Source organism: Lissotriton vulgaris, chromosome 8 (assembly GCF_964263255.1).
Source record: "Lissotriton vulgaris chromosome 8, aLisVul1.2, whole genome shotgun sequence".
Classification (NCBI taxonomy): domain Eukaryota; kingdom Metazoa; phylum Chordata; class Amphibia; order Caudata; family Salamandridae; genus Lissotriton; species Lissotriton vulgaris.
In genome coordinates this window covers 743,112,554-743,138,784 of record NC_141696.1, presented here as the reverse complement: position 1 = coordinate 743,138,784, position 26,231 = coordinate 743,112,554, and positions in this window count along the sequence as shown.

Below are 26,231 nucleotides of genomic sequence, written 5' to 3'. Positions count from 1 at the left end.
AAACCCTACAGCTGGGCACTTAGCCAAAAAATGGTCCGTTTTCACTGTAAAAATGTGGTGTGTCCACGTTGCGTTTTGGGCTGTTTCCTGTCGCGGGCTCTAGGCCTACCCACAAGTGAGGTACCATTTTTATCAGAAGATTTTGGGAAACGTCGGGTGGGTAGAATTTTGTGGCTCCATGCAGATTCTAAAACATTCAATTACAGGAATTTGAGGAAAATTGTTTTTTTAACAAAGTTTGAGGTTTGCAAAGGATTCTGGGTAACATAACTTGGTGAGAGCAACACAAATAAAACCATCCTGGATTCCCCTGGGTGTCTAGTTTTAAAAAATGTGTAGGTTTGCTAGGTTTCCATAGGTGCTGGCAGAGCTAGAGTTCAAAATCTATACCTAGGCACTTTGCCTAAAAAGAGTCCGTTTTCACTGTAAAAATGTGGTTTGTCCACATAGCATTTTGGGCCATTTCTTGTTGTGGGCACTAGGGCTACCCACACAAGTGCGGTGCCATTTTTATCGGAAGACCTTGGGGAATGCGGGGTTGGTTGAATTTTGTGGATCGACGCAGATTCTAGAACTTTCCATCACAGGGATGTTAGGAAAATATGTTTTTTTACAAAGTTTGAGGTTTGCAGGATATTCTGGGTAACAAGACCTGATGAGAGCCACATAAGTCACCCCTCCTGGATTTATCTGAGTGTCTAGTTTTAAAAAATGTATAGGTTTTCTAGGTTTCCCCAGGTGCCAGCAGAGCTAGGTTTCAAAATCCACAGCTAGGCACTTTGCTAAAAAAGAGTCAGTTTTCACTGTAAAAATGTGGTGTTTCTAAGTAGCGTTTTGGGCTGTTTCCTGTTGCGTGAACCAGGCCTACCCACACATATGTGGTACCAATTTTATCCGAAGACGTTGGGGATGTGTGGTACCAATTTTATCCGAAGACGTTGGGGAACGCGGGGTGGGTGGAATTTTGAGGATCCACGCAGATTCTAACACTTCCCATCACAGAAATGTAACAAAGTTTGAGGTTTGCAAAAGATTCTGGGTAACAGAACCTGGTGAGAGCAACAAAAGTCACCTCATCATGAAGTCCTCTGGGTGTCTAGTTTTTGGAAATGTATAGGTTTGCTAGGTTTCCCTAAGTGCCGGCTGTGCTAGGGTTCAAAATCCACAGCTAGGCACTGTGCAAAAAAAGGGTCTGTTTTCACAGTAAACATGTGGTGTATTCACATTGCGTTATGGGCCATTTCCTGTTGTAAGCACTAGGCCTACCCACATAAGTGAGGTACCATTTTTATCTGGAGACTTAGGGGAATTTAGAATTGTAGAGCAACTGTTATTAACTATTGACTTTCTATGCATTTCTGCCTTCCTATTGTAAGACAATGTGTAAAAATGAAGTCACTTTGAAAAATGTCCTACAATTCACAGGCTAGTAAGGGTACCCTCAATTTCAGAGATGTGCAAATAGCTACTGTTTCTAAACTCTATATTTTGTTTGCATTTTGGAAATTGATAGGTGTCTTTGATACCTATTGTTTTTACTCATTACATTTTACCAAATCCATTGCTGCATACCCGGTACACAATGAAAAACCACTGCAAGATGCTGCTCATTTATTGGCTCTGCGTTCCTTGGGTTGTTGGTGAACCTAAAAGTCATATATATCCTACAACCAGAAGAATTCAGTGGATAAAACAGTATATTGCTTTCAAGTATCTGTCATACTTATAAGAAGTTACAGGTGAAAACGTTGGCACAAAAGGCAGTTTTTTTCAACTCATTTAAAAAAAATGTTTTTTCAACTGTTAGTTTCCATTAAAAAACCTTGATGGATCTACACAAATGACCCCTTGCTGAATTCAGAATTCTGTCTATTGTTCAGACATCTCCAGCTTTCTGGCATCCCTTATTGCTTTTACATCTATTTCTACCACTAACTAGAAGGAAGTTGAAAGCACAAAAAGTAGCAAAAATAGCTATGTCCTAGTAAAATGCCAAAACGGTGTAAACAATTTTGGTTTTCTGAGAAAAATGTGCTTGTCCCTGAAAACTGAAAATATGGCAATTTCAGCACCACAAACCCTTTGTTGAATCCCATTTTCAGCGAAAAAAACCAGACACTTTCATCTGCAACACTTTTTCCCCATTTCCCCCCCCAAAAATAGAATGTTGCTGTATTTTGGCTAATTTATGGGTCTCCTCCAAGGGAATCCACAAACCTTGGATACCTTTAAAATCCCCATGATGGTGGAAGAAAAGGGTGCGAATTTGGCATGGATCCCTTAAAAGTTACAGGGGCCTAAGCTCAAACTACCCCAAAATGCCAAAAAAAGGCTTGGCATAGGGAGGCCTAGCAGCGAAAGGGTTACAGTGAGAAAATGCCACCTTTCTAAAAGTAATTAAAACGAGAAACAACCTGGTAACCTACTTACTTATGCACTAATTTGTAAACAACCACACTATATTCTTTCGGTGGTTGGGTTATTTATTCACCCTATTTTAAATGACTCTTTTATTTTTGTAAGGGCTTTTTATCCCTATCCAGAACGGATGTATGACGTTACAACGCATACTTTTACCACGCATACCATTACAACGCGGTATTTACAACGAATACCGTTACAACGCATAGCGCTTAGAGGTGCTGGATAGTGGTAAGTATAATTTTCTATTCCAACTCCAGTCCCCGTGGACACTAGGGAAGGTGTTGGATAGAAAATTAAACTTATTCCCTATCCTAGAGCGCCCCCCATCGCAATGCGTTGTAATGGTATGCGTGGTAATGCCTGCGTTGTAATGGTAGTGCGTTGTAAAAACTTCGTTGTAACAGTTGTATACCATCCAGAACACATAAGTGTCATACACATATTTACATATATCACAATTTGCATAATACTTTTAACAATGTACAAGACCAACATTTTTTTGAACACAACTAATACAATACTTTTACACAAAAGTTCATACAAACAAGACTACATCAACACAAACCAATGTGCCACATATGATCCAGTAATGGCTCAATTTGGATGTCATTCAAATTTAGATGTCATTCAGCGTTTATAACATTTGCATTTTTTCATTTTTTGAATCAATTATATTTCTTTTTTGATCCGATTTCCACATTCAGCTAATTTAATAGCAATTGCCAACGCGTTTCAAGCCTCACGGATTCTCTATGGGCTCTCATCAGGGCATCTTACTTTCCACACATTGGGCACATCTACCAATGTCGTGAAATCTCCTATTTTATCAGTGATCATGCGTCTGATTCAAAAAATGAAAAAATGCAAATGTTATAAATGCTTACTGACATCTAAATTTGAATGACATCCAAATTGAGCCATTACTGGATTATATGTGGCACATTGGTTTGTGTTGGTCTTGTACATTGTTAAAAGTATTATGTAAATTGTGATATATGTAAATATGTGTATGACAGTTATCTGTTCTGGATAAGGATAAAAAGCCCTTACAAAAAGAAAAGAGTAATTTAAAATAGGGTGAATAAATAACCCAGTCACCGAAAGAATATAGTGTGGTTGTTTACAAAGTAGTCCATAAGTAAGTAGGATACCAGGTTGTTTCTCGTTTTAATTATACAGATGGCCCTACCTGGGTCCGGTCTCTTGGGCCTATATTCCCCTTCTTGCAACACCTTACTAAAAGTGGCTTCTCAGACCTGCAATATGAAAACCAACTTCACTAAAAGATGTATTTTAAAATTGTGAGTCCAGAGACACCAAACTTCAATTTTCTATCAGCTCCCCATTGGCAGATAGGCAATTTGTAAGATGATACAAGGCAGCTCCAGTGCCAACCTATGAGCGAGATAGGCCTTGCTGTAGTGAAAAACAGAATTAGCAGTATTTCACTACCAGGGCATGTAAAACACAAAATACATGTCCTACCTTTTAAATGCACTGCACCCGGCCCCTGGAGCATGGTTGGGGCCTGTCTTAGGGGCGTATTATATGCAATAAAAGGGAAGATTTGGACCTAGGAAGGGGTACACTTGCCAGGTCAACATGGCAACTTGAAACTGCACCCACAGGCTTTGCAGGGGCAGGCCCGAGACATGTTTGCAGGGCTACTCATGTTTGTAGCAAATTCAGTGCTGCAGGCCCACAAGAAGCATTTGACTTGCAGGCCTTGGACACACCTGGGGCGCTGTACTTGGTACTTACTAATAAACCAAATAGCCAATCATGGATAAACCAATTCTAATTTTATTTTAGGGAGAGAGCATATGCACTTCAGTATTGGTTAGCAGTGGTAAAGGGCCCATATTCCTAAAGCCCTCAAAAAAGGTAAATAAAAATAGAAGGAAGAAGGCAAAAAGTTTTGGAATAATCATGCAGAAAGGGCCAGGTCCAAAGGGCGTTCATATAGAACACACTCAGATATTATTTAATGGGGAACGCTTTTGGAGTTAGAGTGACATTCTGTTCATATTATAGAAAAGCTTGTGAATGAAGCGACTGAATACTCGGTGGGGTAATTAGCCCGCTATACAAATGCTGATTGATTGAAGCGTGGGATCATACTGAAACTTTACATCCAATGCACTTAGAGAAGAGGCCCACTACACCCATCTCGGGTGTTGAGCTCGATTTGGTGGCTGCCCCTATTGCCAGTGAGGGACAAATTACAATCATTCGTTCTCCCTCCACTAATGGGCACTCCTTCAAGATAGCGGTCTCCATAGCTGCAAGACCTTTTTCAATAGAAGAAAATTATGCCTCGGCTAGAGAAAACCAGTGTGACTTATATGCTATAGGAATTGCCTATCCCTCACTGTAGGTCAAATAAGAATAATCTGACTGGCTTGATATGACTCTGAGCACTAAGCTGGTCTTACTATCCCCAGTTTGAAAATATTTCGTCTCTAGCACGTCTGCTTGCTCAGTATACATGATATGATTGTCTTTTTTTCGTCCACTGTTTTGCTGATTTTTGCTGAATACATGAAATCAAATCATCAAAGGGCTTCACCCGCTCAGCATGATGCAGCAAAAAAGACTGTTCAAAGTTAAGGAATCCCAGCAGGGATTGTAACTTCTTCAGTGTGTCAGGAGGCTGCAATGTAGCACATTTCTGAAGGAAATCAGAAGCCAAACCCTTGTCTCCATTGACCTCAATGTAGGCAATCTTAGACTTTTTAAAGGTAATCTTGTCACCATGTGAGGTTATTTATTTATTTATTAGTTGATTTTGTAAGGCACAACAGCTACCCAAGAAGGATTTCCCGGCGTGAGAGCGAACTGGGTCGAATACAAGCAGCTTTTAATGGTTGAATAGCCAGGCCTTAAGGGACTTGCGGAAGCAGGTGTAGACTGTTTCAGTCCGAATGGCTGGGGGGAGTGAGTGCCACAGAGAGGAGCCAAAATAGGCAAAAGATCTGCTGCCCATCCTTGATAGTTTGAATCTGGGTAAAAGGAAATTGTCCTGAGTTGATGAGCGGAGGAGTCGAGCAGGCACGTAGGGGCAGACCAGGGATTGTAGGTACTGTGGGGCCATGCCGGTTTTAATTTTCGACATGTAGCTCAGGGTATTAAACTTGATACGGTTCTCTACCCTGAGCCAGTGTAGGTCTCGTATGTGGCTGGAGATGGAGGTAGCTCTGGGGACCCCGCAAAGAAGTCTTGCCGAAGAGTTTTGTGCCATCTGTAACCTTTGAGTCACAGCCTTTTTGGACCCAAGGTATGGTACATTTCCATAGTCCAGCCTTGAGGTGACAAGAGCTTGGACCACTGTTCTCTGGGTAGGCTCCCGCAGCATCCAGATGATTTTACTGAGCCACTTCAAAATGGTGAAGCATGTGGCAGTGACCTTGACAGCCTGGTGGTGCATAGTGAGTGAGTCGTCAATTGTTACGCCTAGATTGCGGATGTAATCGGACGGCCGCGGTAGAGCTCCCATCTCACTGGGCCAATGGAGTGGACCCTATAGATCTTTATTTCTACCAAGGATCAAAACTTTGGTTTTTTCACCATTAAGTTTTAGATAGTTGGTGTGCATCCATGAAGCTATTTTCCCTAATCCAATCTGAAGGGGTGATGAAAGACCAGTGTTTGTTTTAGAGAGAGAGAAGATAATCTGGGAGTTGTCAGCGAAGGAAACGAGAGACAACCCAGCCTCTTCTGCAATGCAAGCTAAGGTCTGACAATAGGATAAAAAGCAAGGGGCTAAGGATGGTGCCCTGGGGCACCCCGTAGGGTAAGCGGTGATTGTCTGTGCTGGCAGTTGCCGAGAAAACTTGGAAGGTACGGTTATCCAAAAAGGAAATTAACCATTTTAAAGCTGTGCCACAGATGCCAAGTGATTTCAGTGTTTTGACGAGTGAGATACTATGTCGAACGCCGCGCTTAGTATAAGCGCAACTGTATCACCCTCATCCAAGTGATGCCGCAGCCATTCAGTGACTCCCAGTAAGGTAGTTTCTGTGGAGAAACCTGTACGGAAACCAGCTAGAGACGGATGAGGAATTGTATTGGTTTCAACTAATTTTGAAAGCTGGGAATGGATGTGTTTCTCCAAGATTTTAGAGAAGGCCAGTAACAAGGAGATAGGTCGATAGTTGGAGATAGTTTTGGGCCGGCATTTGGCTTTTTTAGTAGAGGGGTCACCATAGCGTGCTTCCAGGCTGACGGGACTAAAGATTCCAGTAGGGAGGCATTGAGTAGGTCCATAATGATACGCAGTTGGGGTGCCTTAAGTTGTTTGAGCACAGAGATTGGTATCGGATTCTTGGGTGAGCCGGATTTCACCCTGTCAAGGAAAGTTTTAAAAGAGTCTTCGTTGAGAAGGGGCCAGGAATCTAAGACATTGGGTGGGGGATCAAGAACCCTGTCTTGGTCATGGAATGTGTTATCAGCCATATGGGGTGAAGGTGCAAGCTGGGGGTAAAAACTGGGCTGTGATGAGAGGGACTACCACAATTCGTGATATCAATGTCTGAGTAGATATTCTCTATTTTCTGAACAAAAAAGAGTGCAAGATCCTCACATTGACGTTTATTAAGGGGGGGGGGGTCTCGCTAAGGTTTCTGAGCCGGTTAATATTGTACAATCCTGTCCACCATAGCTAGGTGCACTTCAAAATCATCATCGTGAGATAGATATCATCAATACATCATAATAAAAGATGGTTAGACACTCGCTTTAAGGTCTATGTTCTGTCTACAAATCGCACTGGAGATACACACGGTTGTTTTATATTACCAGGTTTGTCATTAAACCTGAGCTGTGAGCATTTTGCTATACTCTTTTCCCATTCACGACCTTGGTCTAGAACTGCTTGAAGTCGCTGATGTATAGCAGAAATCTAAGCGTCTCCTTTAATGTTGTTCAGGACGGTTGAGGAAACTGTAGAGAAGTTCCCTAACAACTCCCTACCCAAGTCCAGAGCTGGTGCAACTCTGTGACTGTTCTGTACTTGTTTCAGTCCCTCAGGGAGAACTACCAATAAAGTTGTGCTATATGTGTTAGTAAAAATGCATGCAGTTATGGAAGACACATAGCCAATATTCTGTTTGTCTTGGGGTGTCATGTGCTGATAGACTGTGTCCAAATGGTTGTTCTTTTGAGCAATCCAGAAGCAGTCTCATCACGCTACAAGGACATCTTTTCCCATGGTAGCTTTTATCCTCTCTGGACTGATTGATTGCACTTGTCTCTATAATACTGGTCCCGTCACTTGAGCAGGTCTAGAGTTTATGACATGCAATACAAATTGTATATGTTTCCTGTATGAGGAGACTGTATAATTCAAGACCATGCAATATCAGTGAGTGCTAATGTTGCAAGACGCGGAAAGGGTGTTTAGCCAGTTAGTACTGCCCCTGTAGCCCCTTCATTACTGAGGTGCTGAGGGGTCCTAATCGGACTATCTTGTGTGTGTTTTGGTAACCCCCCAGCAAACCAGTTTTGGTGTGCCCAATAGTGTGCAGGTAGTGGAGCAGGATTGTAAACATGAAACTGCCCTGAGGCAGCATATATAGCCTCGAACTCCCCATAATTAAAAGTCTCAAAGGCAGACGCTGCATAAGCAGCTATTACAAATGTAACTGCCCCCCTGCTTCAGGGACACCTCTAGTCTCAGGCAACTTACTCCTATCACAATAGGAGCCAAGATTTCAACCAAATGGATTCAAACACATTGGATTCAAAAGACATGGAAAGTCTGCAGATGAAGAATAGCCTTTTAAAAGTCAAGTTTGACAAACCTACGCAATAGGTGCTCCCTTATTCCCTGTAGGAGGTAACCATGATTGCTATTGATGTCTCTGTAATGATGGTTCACTAGTGTGTAAATATTGATAGATCCTTGTCAAGGTTCCCCAAAAACTTGAATGACTACCACACGTTTGGCACCAATGTTGTGTAAACTTAGACTCTAGCTTAGCTCTACAAGATTTGCTTTCACACCCACGGGTGTCACAGGTAAACTTAGTTCAATGCACCAGCGATTGCATGTGAAGAAGTAGGTTGCTGTAGCTCCACACAACCCCACTCAACACATAGTTGAAGAGGTGTCCATGTTTTTAGGTTACTAACAGGCCCTGAACAAGGAACCATGGATGCAGTGGTAACATAGAAGCCCATTTTGCTCTTCACAATATCACACACAGGAACTGCTCTAAGAAAAAGACACTATGGGCCAGATTTATCAAAATGTTACCCAATGAAGCGCAGCAGGCAAAAAAGTCATGTTGCATTGCGTGACAGGGAAAGAGCAGGAGAGTGCCAAATCTGCAGAGATATGGCACTCTCCTTCCCTATCCATAGAGATAGCGCAGAATTTTGCTGCCGTGCACCATGCAAACATCGTAGCGCCATAGTGCAAGGGTGTGTTTGTGGGAGTCTACCATAAGTTGTGTATTGGGAGGGTTCCTTTCAGTACAAAATACTATGCCTAGACAACTTTTACAACGTTTGCTACTGTGTATGTGTGCTGTACGGTGCTGCAGACATGCAAAGTCGGAAAAGAAAGCAGATATTAAAACATTTCTCATTTTAACGCCTGCTTTCAAATGAGGTTTATTTTTTATGCAAAACTTTGTCTCAGATTTTTGGTAGATGGGGCTTTGCATCAAAAAGCAAGGGTGGTTGCATGGAAACGCCCATGAAACTCTCACTTGACGCTAAGTAACGCAAAGCAGCTCTTTGTGCTAATTTGCGTTACTTCTAGGCAATTTCCAATGCAAAACAGTTTTTGTGCTGGAAAGTAAATAACTAAAAAAACACTTAGTGCTGGTTTGCATCACTTTGCAAAATGTTGGTAAATCGGGCCCTTTAACTAAAAAGCATTTATTTTAATAGCCTTATCCTGTTTCATGGCATATCTAAAAATACCCACACAGAATAATATTAAAACAGACAAGTGCAGGTTACGAATAACAAGAATAAAGTTAACATTTTTACCTTAGTTAAAATATCATCTAGTAACCTGACAACCTACTTCTATGTGCTACATTAGGAGAGCATGGAGTAGTGTAAATAGAGTTTCTTTTATTTATTTATTTAATGCGATTTTATATAGCGCAAACATTATCCGAAGGAACCAGTTGCGTTACATAAGGACTTTGGATTGCATGAGTTACATACGAGATAAAAACTGAAAAAATTGGAAATGTGCAAGTTGTAAAGTCACTCAAGGAAGAGATACAATCAGAAAACTATAAAATCACATAGTAATGGTTGTAAGTACAAAGGTCTACCACATATACTAGTGGTTAGAGTTCTATATATACAAATAGTTGGTTCACTCAGGATTACATTTTACCAGTGCTTAGGCTTGGACAATTATATATTACATATTTACATATATTTATGAGTAACAGAAGCATGGCTCAGGCATGGGGAAAAAGCAAGCAAGGGGAGAAAAATTCAGGGGAGAGAGGAAAGGAATAAGGGAGGTAGAAAGAGTGAGGGAGGGAAGAGGTAGGGGAGGGGGTGATGAGTGATGAGATCTTCTCTGTCCACGCCGGACCCCCGGTCCCGCCCGCCCTGACCCACCGCAGTAAAAGGCCCATAAAGCCACCATCTTGAGTGCGACAGGCTGCAGGTAAGATCATTCCAGGGATCACATCTCGCGGACATAAGGTCCCCAGAGCCGTCGCTTTATGATTGAAATACGTTGCGCCGCATGAGAAATGTTTTATGTAGCATCAGGAGTAGTCTGGGCCAGCCGACATGATGGAGGCTCAATGGAGCTTAAAGAGACGCTACCATCTTCTTCGTCGTGTCAAGCCACGCCACATACAACAAGGGGCCATATACCCCGCGAACCCTAGGGCCTGCTCCTGGCTGAGGCTTGGCAATCCTCCCACCCTTGCTCCACACTTACCACCTCCTGCTGCGTGTGCCCCGTGAGGTGAGCGCAGGGGGCACTACAGCACGTTACTGGCCGCTCTGGCCCACATCACCCGGTCGGCGGTCTCTGCCCCAACACCGTAGTCAGTTCTGTGCTCTCTACTCAGGATGGGCCTCACCGGTGAATCCGCCCGCCTGGTCCCCCGGGCTGTTCTCTGTATTTCCGTACCGGTTAAATAGCTCCTTGTCCTCCCTCACTTCTGCACAGATGTCCGCACGTTCACCTCTTCGACATCCGCCTGCTTATCGTTATGCGGGGAGATCTAGACTTCCTTCTGTCTCCGACAGGCCTTGCGCTACTGCCTCATGGACTCTTATGTCTCCGCGTCACAGTCTGCTGGAAAACAAAGGTCTACGGAAAAGGAGAGCACCTCCCTCAGCCACCGGGTGCTTCCTCATAGCTCCTCAAGCACCATATTGGCAGACTAACTGGCAGGGACGTCGCAGCTCAAAGCTTTGCGAAGAAAGATCGGAGAAAGGTGACTTCGGGCTTCAGGTTATCCGCCTGCATTCCAATTGCGGAATCACTGTTCTGGATGGGATAATAGTGCGGCAGAACACTGTCCAGGTAGTCGGTAATAGGGTTCACAACGGAGCATCAGCTCCGAGTTACTATCATGGTGAGGCTTCTCCCCTGCTAAGGAAAATCGAGCAGTCAAGAGAAAGTGTTCTCTCGAAAAAGACGCACAGGCTATGGCCTCTCTCCTCCAGGACTTGGCTCAGGATCAGCTTTCAGTGCAGAATGGGAGAATTGGGATGCAGCAGCATCAGAGCAGTCTGAAAATCTTCTGGCAATATCTTGCACAATAATCTGGCACAAAGGACCACTCTTGACAAGTGGTAGATTAGTGAGCTTTTCATACTGTATCTTATCTGATAGTGGAATTTCTGTCATAACTTTAGAATGTCTGGCACAACCAGTGTGCATCAACATGCTAGTTTTACACGCATCACTATAAACAAATAAGGTAAAAACATATCAATTCAGAATATACTGTTTATGTAGGTATTATTATCTGAACTTGAAATAGAGATAACAAGACACATGTTCCAGACTGATGTCACAACAGGAGTTCTAGTGAGGTCATTGTATGAGCATCATGGGCCATATTTATCAACATTTTGCGTCGCCCTTGAGCCGTGCCAGGTAACGCAAGGGCGACACAAAACCTAGATGAGATTTACCAAGCCACGCAAAACCACCTTGCATTGGCCTGCAGTTCTTGGTGAATCTAGAGTAACACAAAGCAGTGTATGTAGCAGCCTTGCGCTAGTCTGTCCCAGGAAGACATTCCATTGGTGGAGTGTGGGCATTCCCACACATCTACCCATGGACTTTGGTGCATTCCCAGATTTCCCATGAGTGTTCTGGGAATGCACTAAATTGTTACGCCTTCCCAGGGGAGGTGTAACAAGGGGAAATATCTGTATTTCTCCTTGTTTTTTTCCCTTTCTATGTGTGCTGCATCATGCAGCATGCGCAGTAAGAGGGAAATGCCTCAAAGAATTGTTTTTGTGAAGGACGATGCCCCTGCCTGCACAAAAACAATCTTGCATGCAATGCAGGCACCCTTGCACAATGGTACAAGGGTGCCTGCATTGGCGTTAGGCAGCACAGAGTGCCCCAGCACAAAGAGAGGACAGGAATGTGCCGTCTAATATTAAATATGGCTCATTCCTCCCCTATCTCTATCATGCAAAGCAGTGCAGCAAGGTGTCTTGCTGCGCTGCATGACATTTTGATAAATATGCCCCTAGGTATCTTATTGATGTCATTGTCTGAATAACTTGAGTCTTTCACAGGCTCTTGGAAAGATAAGGACAGACGACAACTACATCAAAGGCAGATATGTCAATGATTCTGCAAAAATTGAGAGAATTGAGTATTGACCTGCTTCAGAGGAAGTTAGGCCTTATGGACTGTATGTCACATACTTGCCCTGGGTCACACAATCCTGCATCCACCATACTATTCCTGGCAAGTGTTCAGTCATCAGCACTGATGCCAACATAACAGAGAGGTCTGACACCTGTCCCCTGGGTCATTGGCTGTTCCCTCTCAGGAGAATATACTACTCAGTACCCTCACTAAATCGAGCCACTCCGCCATAAGATGCAGACACTGGCCCTTCACAGGACCTTCAACCACACCCACGATAGTTAGTCCGTGGTCTCTACTGCCACCACACCTCCTCGAATGACTGTGTCCCCTTAGGGGACACCAGATCAATCACAGAGTACTCCCTGATAAGATTCCCCCTAAGGCAGTTCCTACCACAGGAACCTTTCACACAAGGACTCTCTAAAGCTCCACTAGTTCAATAGAAAGTGCCACTGGGAACTGTGTAGGACATGCCTCAAAAAAAAAAAATATGACATGCCTCACCCAGGCCCCATTTAAATCTCTTCCCAGCCCCCATGCTGTCAACATGAAGACAAATTAGGTATACATGAGGCCCACAATGCCTACTTTCAACTCACTCAGCTGAGGGGTCTTCCCCACCTGCTGAGTCCCCGGCTGGCAAACCATGACTCCTGAGGGCTCTCATTAAAGCAACCTAAGACTGGTACTCCTGACGTGCACCAAGAAGGCACTTGCTGGTACAGTCTTTAACAGCTATCCATACAGCTGCCTAAGGTAAACCTCACAGACATCAGTGGCTAACCATCCAAGGCAGATGCACAGGGTCCCTTCACTTAAGATAGGCATCACCTGGGCATCTGGTATGCCTACTGTTGGTGCACCCATCTTCTGAAACACCCTCAACACAGGAGCCTGCCTCACTGGTACACCTAAAAGAGACCCACTAAAAGTTTTCTAGGTACAGTAATCAAAGGCCCCCTGTTTGCCAGCTGAAAGCAAACCTTCCAGACAGAAGTGGCTAACACTAGTACAGACTGGGGCACAGGGTTACTTTACTTAAGATAGGCCGCTCCAGGGCTCCTGGTATGGCCACTGCGAGAGTCACTGCGAGAGTACCTGCCTTCTGTACCATCACACCATGCTGCGGGATGTACCCATGAGCCAAACCAATGCTTGGCAAGCCAGGACTTTAAGAAGGCTCAGGGGTGCACCCCAAGACTGGTATACCAGAAGTACACCTGGCAGGTGTCTGCTTAAGTTAGAGACTCCTACACACCCTCCATATACAGGGCCTCTGCCCTAAGTCCTGGGGTCTGAACCCACCGGACCGACCTGATTGGACATCCGGCGGGCATTGCCACAGTCGCCACCTCAGGTACAAGTAGAACAGTCCTAGGATGACATCCTCATTGTACTCTAGCAGTCACGTATCTTACCCTGACATCACAGGATCCACCACCAACCCATCCCGGAAAACTAGGGAGTCCTACCCCTGTTTCTGACGTTCTCAATCAGTCTCTACACCTTATATCCTGGAAATATCCTCTCACAAGGATAATCTATCACTATGGGTCACCCACGGAGAGCTCCCCCTCCCTACCAGATAACTTATGGGGACATAGGGAATTAAAAATATTCTTGCACCACCGCGTCAGGAGAATTTCTCAGGGACCCCGCATTCTCCTGGCTGGAAACCCTCAAGGGGGTCACTACTTCTGGGAACCCTCCTGTACTACCATTCCAGTGATTTCTGGCCTGTGGCAATGGTGAGAAAAAACATGCAAATGGATGACACACAGTGGGCTTCTTTTCAGGAAATCTGCTTTACCACGGCAGGCATGAGAATTTTCTGCAGCCCCTTATCAACTGCTACAAACCAAGAAGCCAGACGCACCACTTCACCCAGATCTATGTTGGGGTGACTGTTGCAGTCCCTAACCCTATAGAGAAGAACCCTCCTCATGCAGACATGTTCAATGCTAGGGTTCAAAGCACACTATGGCCTGCAACACTTTAATAGGAAGACTGTGTGAAAGTCCACCCCATAATTTCATCATTCAAAATGTAAACTGATCATAATAAACATGGTTAATACATAAACCAAACATCAATGTCTTCACATGACAAATGTGTGTTAGGGCTTTCCTCTCCCACACATAGAGTTCACCTAACTAAACCTTTAAACCTCTCTCAGAGCCTTGACATCTGATATTTGCACATTGATACATAGGTAATGTTTGGCAAAACTGAACTTATCAAATGTTATCAATATGTACTGGAAATTAATATTATTGACACGAGCACAGAGCACCAATGTAAGAAAGTGGGTTATTAGTTGTGCAGGAAATGAGGCATGAACTAGTGATAGATCCACAATTTCCTCTTACTGGGAACCAAGAACTTCACTGTATCGCTTGATTTTCTCAGGGTAGCGAAGCAGAGCAGTTCAAGGCCTACTCTGGGTAGATGGCATGGCCTAGTAATCACCATTCACTGGCTCACAATAATAGCACTCAATAAAGGATTATCCTATTAGAGATTTTTAGTAAGAAAGGCAAAAGTACATGTATTACATGCAAACACTACTAAATTCTATGCAATACTTTACAAATATATGTATCAGGTAGACTAAGAGCACATGTGTGACACTATGAAATCCCATTTGACCCTTAAAGTTTCATGACCCTCAAAATCACAATTCCCTCCCATCTATGCCAGATAGAACATCACAGTATAGGGGGTTATCACTTCAAATAAAACAGGCCTATTGGCTTTGTCAGCGGGTCACCACAACAATATATATCAGTAAGAGAGTATCACCACATTAAAAAGACCAATAACCACATGTTCAAAAACACTGTCATTTCACTGTAATTATTAACCAAGTATGAATGGAATCATTATCTTCAACAAAAAACATTTCAATGTTACTCAACAAACAATATCAGCCTTATATCATCAATAAAACATTTAAAACAAGCACCACATGTGACTGTGTGTTTTTATACACAATCAAGTCACCTAAAATGCAACTTCAAAGAGTGCTGGATGTCTATCTAACGAGCAAGTTCTCTACTCTTCAAAGTGTAGAACCTTATGTTGCCAGGTGGGAACATAATTTCTTTGACCCTGCACACATAGGGTCACTTTTAAAATGTTACTTCTAGATCACTGCTGTCACTACTACAGCTGCCAACAACACTCCTTAAAATGTGTTGGTGGTGCCCATGCCATCTTGGAACCACTACAAGCAGAAACACGAATGCAAATTAAGCCCTACAGGGATTATGAGGCACTCCAGTTGGGATTCTTTGAATATTGTATGAGTGGCTCTCCATGTTTGGTAGATGACAGATGCTTTCTTATTTGGTGCATAGCCTCAAGTTTCCCCTTTTGTGTTTTTGTTCTTTAGGGTGTGTTCAGTCCACACCTGGGTGCCACTGACTAGCCTTTTCTTTGAGGACAGCACAGGGAGCTCAACCCTGCTCCCCATGGCGACTCCCCAACCGGCAGGCATTCTATTCTGATGGCATGGAAGCCAACAGCTTGTTTGGGTAGTGTGCTTCTAGTGCAGTATCTGCTCTGCTCCCACTAGACATGGGCATAGGGCGCAAGAGTGAGCCTACTACGGTTGGGGGGAGCACAATGACACCCCTCCCTTTTCTCCCTCGTGGAAGACCCAGAGATGGATTCCCAGGCAAATCTACTCCTTCGTGGGGGGTGCAAGGGCGCTCCTCCTCTTCCTGCATTGGAGGCCCAGATGTAAGGTCCTGGGTCCCTGTCTTCTTTCTAGAGAGGGTGGTGCAACACCACTCCCCTCTACTCTTTTAAACTGTGTCGTGCTTTTGTTTTTACTGCGTGCAATCTCTACCTGGCTTACCTGCTGCCTTCTTCATATTACATCTGCCTGCACCCCTAGCCCCGGTCCGGATCGGCAGTGTGCCCCTACTCGGAGGGCTGACGGTGTCAACAGGCCGCCATCTTGGGAGGGCAGTCTAGGCTGAGTCAGCACTCCTGACATCTCGCTCGAGATCCCATTTAAGGGCAGCCCCATGCGCGCGCGCAGCGGACACTAATCCCCAGTGGCAGTGGGACGGTGGATGCTGTTGCGGCGCTTGGGCTTTTGCTAAATTTTAAAAACTGTGTTGTGCTTTTGTTTTTACTGCGTGCACTCTCTACCTGGCTTACCTGCTGCCTTCTTCATAATCCATCTGCCTGCACCCCTAGTCTTGGGAGGGCAGTCTAGGCTGGGTCAGCGCTCCTGACATCGCGCTCGAGACCCCATTTAAGGCCAGCCCCATGCGCACACGCAGCAGACGTGCGCAGCGGGCGCTATGAAGGCACGCCGAAGTCGCGCCTAAGTTAAGCCCGTCTGCGCCCGTCTGCGGCCGGCCGGGGCGAGGGGCACCTCACTATGCCCGTCTCTTCTCCTACTCTACTACACAACTCTGTTTGTATCAGGATTCTTGGCCACTCCCCCCGCCATTCTCACACAGGTTAAGGAACCTGGTGTGGCCCATGCTACGCCCTCTTCCTCCCTTCCTGCTACTCTGCCTTCTCTGTCTTCCCCTTCCCAACCCCTTTCCCTGTCCAGTTCCACCCCCCCCTCTACCATCTCGGCCTTCCTTCTGAATACCAGGTCAGCGGTAAAACATCAATTGGAGTTATACAACTTTCTGGACTCCCACAAGCCGGATCTTCTGTTTTTAACAGAAACCTGGTTTCGGTCAGACTCCTTCTGAACGTGTTGGCAGCTCTCCCCCCCCTACTTTGTCCTCCGGGCCGATCGGCTGGAGGGGAAGAAGGGAGGGGGGGTTGGCCCTGATTGCTCGAGCTGGACTTCATTTCCAGGTCCTCCCTTCCCCTCCCATGTTAGCAGTTGACTGCCTAGTTGCGCGCTCTGCTTCCTTTCAGGCTCCTATCACGTGTGTGTTGGTCTATCGCCCACCCCAGCCTATCCCCGGCTTTATTCCTGCCTTTCAGGACTTATTGGCCACATTGGTAGTCAACAACGCATCGGTCCTAGTTTTAGGAGATTTAAATTTTTGGCCCAACCACCCGGCACAGAGCGCCCTGTCTAGAGACTTCTCTCACCTTTTACTAAGCCTTAATTTTGTCTCACAGGTCCACACCCCTACCCACTCTCATGGCCACACCCTGGATCAAATCAGGACTATTAATGTCCCGATCACCGCTCCTTCCATCACTCCGTGTGCATGGTCTGACCATTTTTTGATTTCCTTTTTCTTAGACCTCAGCCTAGCAAAAAACCTTTCTTCCCCAGAAATATCTGGACTAGGAACTGGAGTAAAGTTGATATCCCTTCCCTCTGTACCTCTTTGTCAACCTTGTGCCCGGACCTAACTGGCCTTGCCCCTCTGCCTCAAGTAGCCACGCCCAACAGTTGGCTTTCGATGACTTGTGACCAAGTGGCCCCCATGAAGCACGTCACGGTCAGACGCGCCCATGATGCCAACAAGTGGTTCTCCCCTGGCCTTAAAGAAAAAAAAATTAGAGGTGCGCCAAGCAGAGCGCGCTTGGAGGCGTGCCTATTGTCCCAATTTTAAAGCGTGCTACATAGTGGTTCTTAACGAATATAAAAGGGACATCCTCCACGCCAAGACCGAATACTTCTCGGGGAAGATCCTTGCCGCAGAGAACCAGCCAAGAGAAATCTTTATCACTGTACGGGAGCTGGCTTCCTCTGATAGGATATCCCTTAAAACCCCCCCTTCTCAGCTTTTGTGCGACTCTCTCAACTAATTTTTCATTGAGGAAGTCTCATTGATTAAGGCCAATATACCCCTTCCGTCCCCTTCCTTCTGTGATCCCCAGCCTCCCCCCATTAGGTCCACCCTTACCCATGACCAAAGAAACCCTTCTCCCTCTCCTGGGTCGTGTTAAGTTAGGATCCCCTGCTGATATTAGTCCAGCTCACGTCCTGAGAAAAATTTCCTCTTACCTTTATGAATGATTCCCTTAGACTAGGCATAGTCCCTACTCCTCATAAAGCGGCCACCATCATCCCCATCTTAAAGAAGTCTGGGGCCGACCCCTCCCTTCCCACAAATTATCGGCCAATTTCCCTTCTTCCTTTTCTGGGCAAGGTCCTTGAGTCCTACGATGCCCAGGCACTTAGCTCCTTTGTGGAAGACAGTGGGTATCTTGCTTCTTGCCAGTCCGGCTTTCGCCCTCGACATTCGACCGAGAAGGTCGTCATCTCCGTCCTGGACCACCTCAGGGAGGGATTGGATACAAACACCCCCCAGGCCCTTGTCCTTTTAGATCTGTCCGCTGCCTTTGACACGGTTGACCATTCAATTCTTCTGTCCCGTGTCAAGGCAGAGGGCGTCGGGGGCTCGATTTTGGCCAGGCTTGGCTCCTTCCTGAGCGATCGGACCCAGGCCGTCCATCTGGCTGACTTTTCTGCTCGCCCTTGTAAAGTGCAGTGCGGTGTTCCCCAAGGGTCCTCTCTTTCCCCTTTATTGTTTAATTTGTACATCTTCCCTCTTATTTTTGCATTACAACAGATTGAGGTCACGGTGTATAATTACGCCAACGACCTCCAGCTTGTCTTTAATCTTTCCTCCTCATCAGTTGGTATCCACAGTTTCCAATCAGTCATGCTGTTTATCCGGGATTGGATAAACCGTAACCAACTCAAACTCAACCCGGATAAGACTGAGTTAGTTTTGACCGGTGGCAGCGGCAGCCCCTGGTCCCCCTCCCTCCCCTTCAGCCTCAGTCAAAACACTAGGTATTACATTAAACCAACATCTCACACTTCACTCCCAGATTAGTTCTGTTGTTTCCTCTTGTTTCTTTATCCTTCGCACTGTCCGGAAGATCTCTAGGTTCTTTTCTCTCCCGGCCCTTAAACTGATCCTTATGGCAATGGTTTTATTGCGGCTGGACTACGGGAACATCGTGTATAACGGTGTTCCCGCTTATGCACTTCAACGCCTCCAGCTAGTGCAGAATCAGGCCGCCCGCTTGATCTGTGGCCTACCCAAATTCGATTTGATTCATTATTCTTTATTTCGGTTAAACAACCTTAAAAGAATGCAGTACAATACAATTTTAAAACATTACAATACAATATACATGTCTACCCAGTATTGGGTTAAGATTAAAAGGAAACTAGCAGCAAGGTCCTTCGCAGTTAGATTAACACACATGTTCGAGGAGCACTTGCTAGGTGACAATTCATTAAGTTTAAAATAATACTATAAAAACAATAAAAACAAGGCACCAGGAACGCTAAGATCAGGCAAGTTCCTATTATCATTATTCTAGTTTAAGTCACTCGATTTAAAGTGCAGTATTGCAGTATAAATCTAAATCAAATTCAATTACATGCACCACTTCTAGATCTAAAACCAGCCTGGTACTTTGTAAGAATAAAATGGTCCTCGACCCATGCACTAAGCCTACTAAGGAGTTGGCGGGCAAAAATGTTTTGCAGCACATCGATCAAGCTAATAGGTCGATAATGGGATGGGTTGGACCTATCGCCTTTCTTAAATATAGTCACGATTTCTGCGCCCCTCCAGGTCTCCGGGATTGGGGCCCCTCGAGTTATTTTATTTGTAAGTAAATTAATATAGGGGGCCCAGATAGAATCCTCATGCTTCCAGAGGTCCCCTGGTATTCTATCTGGACCTGGAGCTTTGCCCGGTTTCACCGCCTTAATTGCTAAAATGGTCTCCATTAAGTTCAAAGTTAAGGGGTTCTCATATGGAGCTAGCCTAATTTGTTTTATTACACAGTCTTCTTCTTCTCCCTTGCACGAATAGAGCAAGGAAAAGTGTTTAACCCAGGTACTTTCTTCAAGAAATCTATCTTTGGCTTGATCTGTGGCCTACCCAAATTCGATTTGATTCATTATTCTTTATTTCGGTTAAACAACCTTAAAAGAATGCAGTACAATACAATTTTAAAACATTACAATACAATATACATGTCTACCCAGTATTGGGTTAAGATTAAAAGGAAACTAGCAGCAAGGTCCTTCGCAGTTAGATTAACACACATGTTCGAGGAGCACTTGCTAGGTGACAATTCATTAAGTTTAAAATAATACTATAAAAACAATAAAAACAAGGCACCAGGAACGCTAAGATCAGGCAAGTTCCTATTATCATTATTCTAGTTTAAGTCACTCGATTTAAAGTGCAGTATTGCAGTATAAATCTAAATCAAATTCAATTACATGCACCACTTGATAGTAATATTATCTGTCCAGTTGCATTTATAGTTACATGTTGCACACACGTTCCAATGGGCATTACATATATACAATTAGTTCAGGTACGATAGAGTACAAATCAAGGTGCATTTCAGCTGCTAGACTACAATCATGCCGATTGTCTGCTTAAATTTTATAGCCATTTCTCTTCCTGACTATCGCTACTGATAGGAGGAAGCGGCTCAAACTAAATACTATTGGGCGTGCAGTATCTCCTTTAAACACTCTTTCGCCATCTTTAATGTGGCGAAGACCCAAAAGTTGGCATATGGGTTTTAACCATTTTTTCCTTGCCTGTAGATAAGCGGGGCATATAAATAGCACATGGGGCTCATCTTCCCTCAGGCCCATTTCACATAATTCGCATAAATCAGATCCAATACTACCTCTTGGTCCTTTGTTGCAGTACCATTTCGAAGTCCTAGATTTAATTTGAAGGGCACTATAGCAAAATTTTAAATATAACGATTTGGCCATAGGTGGGTAGATTTCATCCATAAAGGATTCTAATTTCATGTCCATTTTTAGTTCAAAGAACCTGAGGGTCAAAGTCCCCAGGTTGGAGTTTCCCAACACAGAATCTTTGATATATTCCCAATACCTATTCTTAAGCAGTTTCTTAGAATTGTTGGTAATCGAATCCGGGTCTGACCAAAAGCTACTTAACCCCAGCTTTATAAACCACTTTTCAATGTAGGCCAACCATGCTAAACATGTGGAATCTTTTATTACCATTATCTCTTTTAACGCCTCTCTATAGTCCGCTAACTCATCAGTGGACCAAAGACGAACCCAGTATAACAATGGGCGCAATGCAGCGTGGTCATCTGATCGGCGGAAATTAAGATCCCATAGAACCGGGGTGAGGGGAGTGGAGGCAGGTACCCCTAAAAGCTGTCTGATGAATTTATTTTCCTGAACTAAGAACGTGCCTTTCGAAACATGTCCCCAAAGTTCTGCACCATAAAGGGAGGCAGATTGTGCTTTGTATTTGAACAAACTAATTGCTGTAGAGACTGATTTATAATAGCTATTTTTGTGTTTCCTTAAAATAGGAGCTTGATTCTGGACTAGTCTGATCTTTGAGGTTTCTAGTTGGGATTTCCAAGATATTTTACTATCTAAAGTGATACCCAGGTACTTAAAACTTTGGGCTTCTTCAATTTTTTCATTATTTATAGTGAAAATTTTATTAAAACCTTTGTGTGGGTTGATTGTCATGACCTTGGTTTTGGACGAATTAATTTCAAGCTTCTTGTCCTGACAATACAACCTAAATTTGTTAAGAAGGTTCTGAAGTCCTTTGGGGGTTTGGGAAATTAAAATAGTGTCATCCGCAAATAATAATGCCGGAACGGCTTGACCACACAACTTGGGAGAGTCATGCTTGCAGCCCAAGAGCGTGTCAGGGATGTCATTAACATAAAGGGAAAATAAGGTAGGCACCATAACACATCCTTGCCTAACTCCTTTCACTATATCTATTTTCTCACTCAGCTCCCCATTGGGCCCCCATCTGACTCTTGCAAAATTATTTTCGTGCAGTCTGATCAGTTGTTGGAGAATGTTCCCAGGTACACCCATATCATTAAGCGTTCTCCAAAGTTTCCCTCTTGGAACAAGATCAAAAGCTGCTCTTAGGTCGACGAAGGCCACATACATATGGGAGTTCCTTATGTTAATATATTTCCATACTAGACATAAAAATCTAAAAACCTGGTCCACTGTGCTAATTCTAGATCTAAAACCAGCCTGGTACTTTGTAAGAATAAAATGGTCCTCGACCCATGCACTAAGCCTACTAAGGAGTTGGCGGGCAAAAATGTTTTGCAGCACATCGATCAAGCTAATAGGTCGATAATGGGATGGGTTGGACCTATCGCCTTTCTTAAATATAGTCACGATTTCTGCGCCCCTCCAGGTCTCCGGGATTGGGGCCCCTCGAGTTATTTTATTTGTAAGTAAATTAATATAGGGGGCCCAGATAGAATCCTCATGCTTCCAGAGGTCCCCTGGTATTCTATCTGGACCTGGAGCTTTGCCCGGTTTCACCGCCTTAATTGCTAAAATGGTCTCCATTAAGTTCAAAGTTAAGGGGTTCTCATATGGAGCTAGCCTAATTTGTTTTATTACACAGTCTTCTTCTTCTCCCTTGCACGAATAGAGCAAGGAAAAGTGTTTAACCCAGGTACTTTCTTCAAGAAATCTATCTTTGGCCACTGTAACCCCTTTCGTGCCTCATGCAATAAGGCTCCAGAAGGAGGTCTGATCATTCAGTTTGCAGGCCTCGAGCAAATCCGACCAGACTCTCTCGTCCCATTCCATCTTGGCTAGCTGGACAGTTTTTTTATAATGTGTCCTCTTAGCTCTAACGATGTCTAGTTGGTTCCCTTTCACGGCTTTGATAAGATCTGTTTTGGCTCGTCGACAAGCTTGATTGTACCAAGGATTTTCCTGTGAAGGGGACTGGCGACCGAGGTCCTTCCTTTTTATCGCCTTTGTCAGAGTAATGCCAAGTTCGGTAATTAACTGGCCATGGGTCTCCATGACGAAGGAGTTATCAATAACAACATCAGCATCAGCTAATGGGGTCATATGTTTAACAAAAAGTTGATAAATCTTCCTGACAGTACCCCCATTGCCCAACACCGCAGGCCACTTCAGACACCTGCGATTGTTGGATTCTATAGGTTCATGTGAAGGTATAGAGTTCATACTACCTTTTGCGCTAGAGGAAGTAAAAAGTGAGTTTTGAGCGAACAAAGAGAGTGGAAAGTGATCACTTTCGGTACGCTTATCCACCTTTATGTCCACTAGCATTGGCCATAAAGCCAAGGAGACTAAAATATAGTCTAGATGGCTTATATAGTCCCCTCTAGCAAATGTTGGTCAGGTGGGACAGTCAGAGGAAAATCACCCATTACATGCACGTAATCTGTATTCCAGTGTCATGCTTAAAATTTGTAGGGCACTTGTTGTGCAGGCTACTTTATGCTCTGCATCAACGTAAGGAATGTTGTTAGCACTATCCTCGTCCCTGTGGACATCTTCCAGGCCCCATATAGGCTCAAAATTCCTATTGAAATCACCACCTATAATTAGCATAGGGTTGTCACCAAGCTCCAAAATGATATTACATAACTGCGTTATTACTGGTGACTCCTTACATGAATTATGCGGTCTGCTATAAATATTGATCACATAAAGTGTGGGTCCTTTGTTTTTTTTTAGATCTATGATCAATATATCGGGGTTGTTTGAATCTATTTGTTTAAAGGTAACCCCCAATGTGATTCTGGCCCAGATCATCAAGCCCCCAGATGGTCTGCCACCATGTATGTTATCAGCTGGGATAAAGAAGGACCTATATACAATTTTATAATAGTTTTCTAGCCCCCAGGTTTCTTGGAATAAAATGAGGTCCCCGCTATCAAGATATTGGTGCCAAGCTGGATCAGGCAGATTCTTTTTTATTCCCGCAATGTTCCAGGAGATTAGCCTGGCCTCCCTTGTTCCATTACAGGTCACATGCCCAGAGGCCATGATAGTACTCTCAGGAGCAACTAATATTGGTAGATCTGCATCTACTGGACAAGCCATTAAGGTAGATGGATACGTAGCCCTAGGAGTACATTGGGTCCTGCCATCTAGTATAGGCAGAGATATTTCACTGGCCGGTGGATTACCCAGTATCGCTACTAATTCTGGTGATTCTTGCCCTTGATAGTTGTATGGGTCAGGAACATTAAGGTTAAAAGTTTGACTAGCACAGTTCAACCTTTCCAGATCCTCAAGTATATTGCAGTTTCCCATCCTATTTATCTCTTTCATGGGAATGTCATTTGTAGAGGCAATTCTCTGGGTTATAGAATCGCATACTCCAAGGTCATCAGATACTATGCTGCATGCCATATTATGACCCCTCTTGAGTCAGTCGCAGTCATTTAGGCCTGACAGTATCCCAAATCTATTTTCTAGGCTTATCCCCCAATCATTTGCTGGAGCGCCCGCATCCCATCTATGTACCCCTGTATTCCACCTGGGCCTTGAAGTATTAGGGTGTACCACCCCAAATCTATTTCCTAAGCTTATCCCCCAATCATTTACTGAAGCACCCGCATCCCATCTATGCGCCCATGCGTTACACCTAGGCCTTGAAGTATTTGGGTGTGTCACACTTTTCTGCTCACCATAAAAAATTCAAGACTAAGGGGAATAATAGTTCAACTCCTGCGTTGGGGGGGAGTATGTTTGACAAGACATTAGGTAATACAGCCGAGTTAGAGAAGTTCAATACTACACAATCACCTTTGAACTTTTTTGGTCTGTTCCCTATCCAGGCTACCCTCCTGGCCGTCTTGATCTCCCCAGCTAACTGTTGTTTCTTCCATGGAGCCATCTGCATGTTACCTGACTGCCAGTGTAGTGCCTTGCTAGTCAGGGAGGAAACAGATTCTGACTGGCCAGGTGGCAAGACGTGTACATTGGCCAACACCAGCACCAAAGGTGAAGCCTCTACTATAAATTGGAGAGAATCTTTCTCCGGGCACGGTGCAGTTGGCACAATTGGTCTTAATAAAGGGCCTTCTCTTGTCACTGCCTCGTTATCTGGATTTTCTAGTACCTGCCCAGGGGGGATAGTCAATGCGGCGTTTCCACTGCCCTCTGTCCCGCTCACAATATGCTTGTTATTTGTGTCTGCTAAATTTTATACTAGGGTTGTCATACTACCCACCTCCTCAGCTATCTTGTTCTGGACCCCACTCAATCTTTTTACCTCAGCAGTGAGCTTATCAATTTTGCTCACCAGCGGTTTGATAATAGCCTTTATCTTACAATCGATCATGTCAGCTATCCTATTAAATAACTCATCATCCATGATTTGCCTAGCACTATCTTCCTCATGATCCATACTTATATCCTTAGTTTTTGGTGGCGGTGTAACCCTTTTTCTCCCAGACCGTAATCCCCCACGCTTAAGCTGTGTTTTTCTACACATTCTGACTGCCGTAGTTACAGACACAGGGGGGGGAGCTTCCTCAATTATCACATCCACCTGTGTGTCGGGGTCAGTTTCAGCATCAGTTTCTGCGTCAGCCACCAACAGTGCGCTTTGATCGAAAATTTCATTGACATGGAGGTCAGTGTCAGGGGCATCACTGTTGGCAGCATGCAGTGGTGTGACTATCGGTGGCGATTCAGAGTGTTGACTCGGGGGGTAAAGAATGGGGGATTGGCTCAGTCCTAATGACTGCCTTCTTTCACTGTTGATTTTAGTTACCACCTGAACCAGATAGTTATCCATGGTATTTGACGCACAAATTGATAAAGGGATTGATGCCAAAGAGTAATCAATGCACGGAATAGAAGAGACTAAGTTAAATAATGTCCCTTAATGCAGTAGGTTCAATTAGGCAATGTAGTCTTACTTCAGGGGTCTACCTCTGTCACAGCATGGGCAGGGATCCTGGCCCAGTCCAGTCACGGACAGTCTCGGACTGTCTAAAACTGTCCGCCCTTTGTCCGGGCTTCATCCGGGCGTCCCGCGAAGCGAAGGTGATGTTGCTTTTAAGCGCCTCCTGGCGCTGGTAGGTGACGCGTGAGCTGCTAGGGCTGCTGGGGCTTGTAGTTCCGCCCCCTAGCCCGCTCTCCACACTGCAGCCCCACTCGTGATGTGAACTGAGTATCAGGGCGGTGGGAGGCATGCCGCAAGGTCCGCTAAGAGGACTCTGGTAGCTGGCGCTT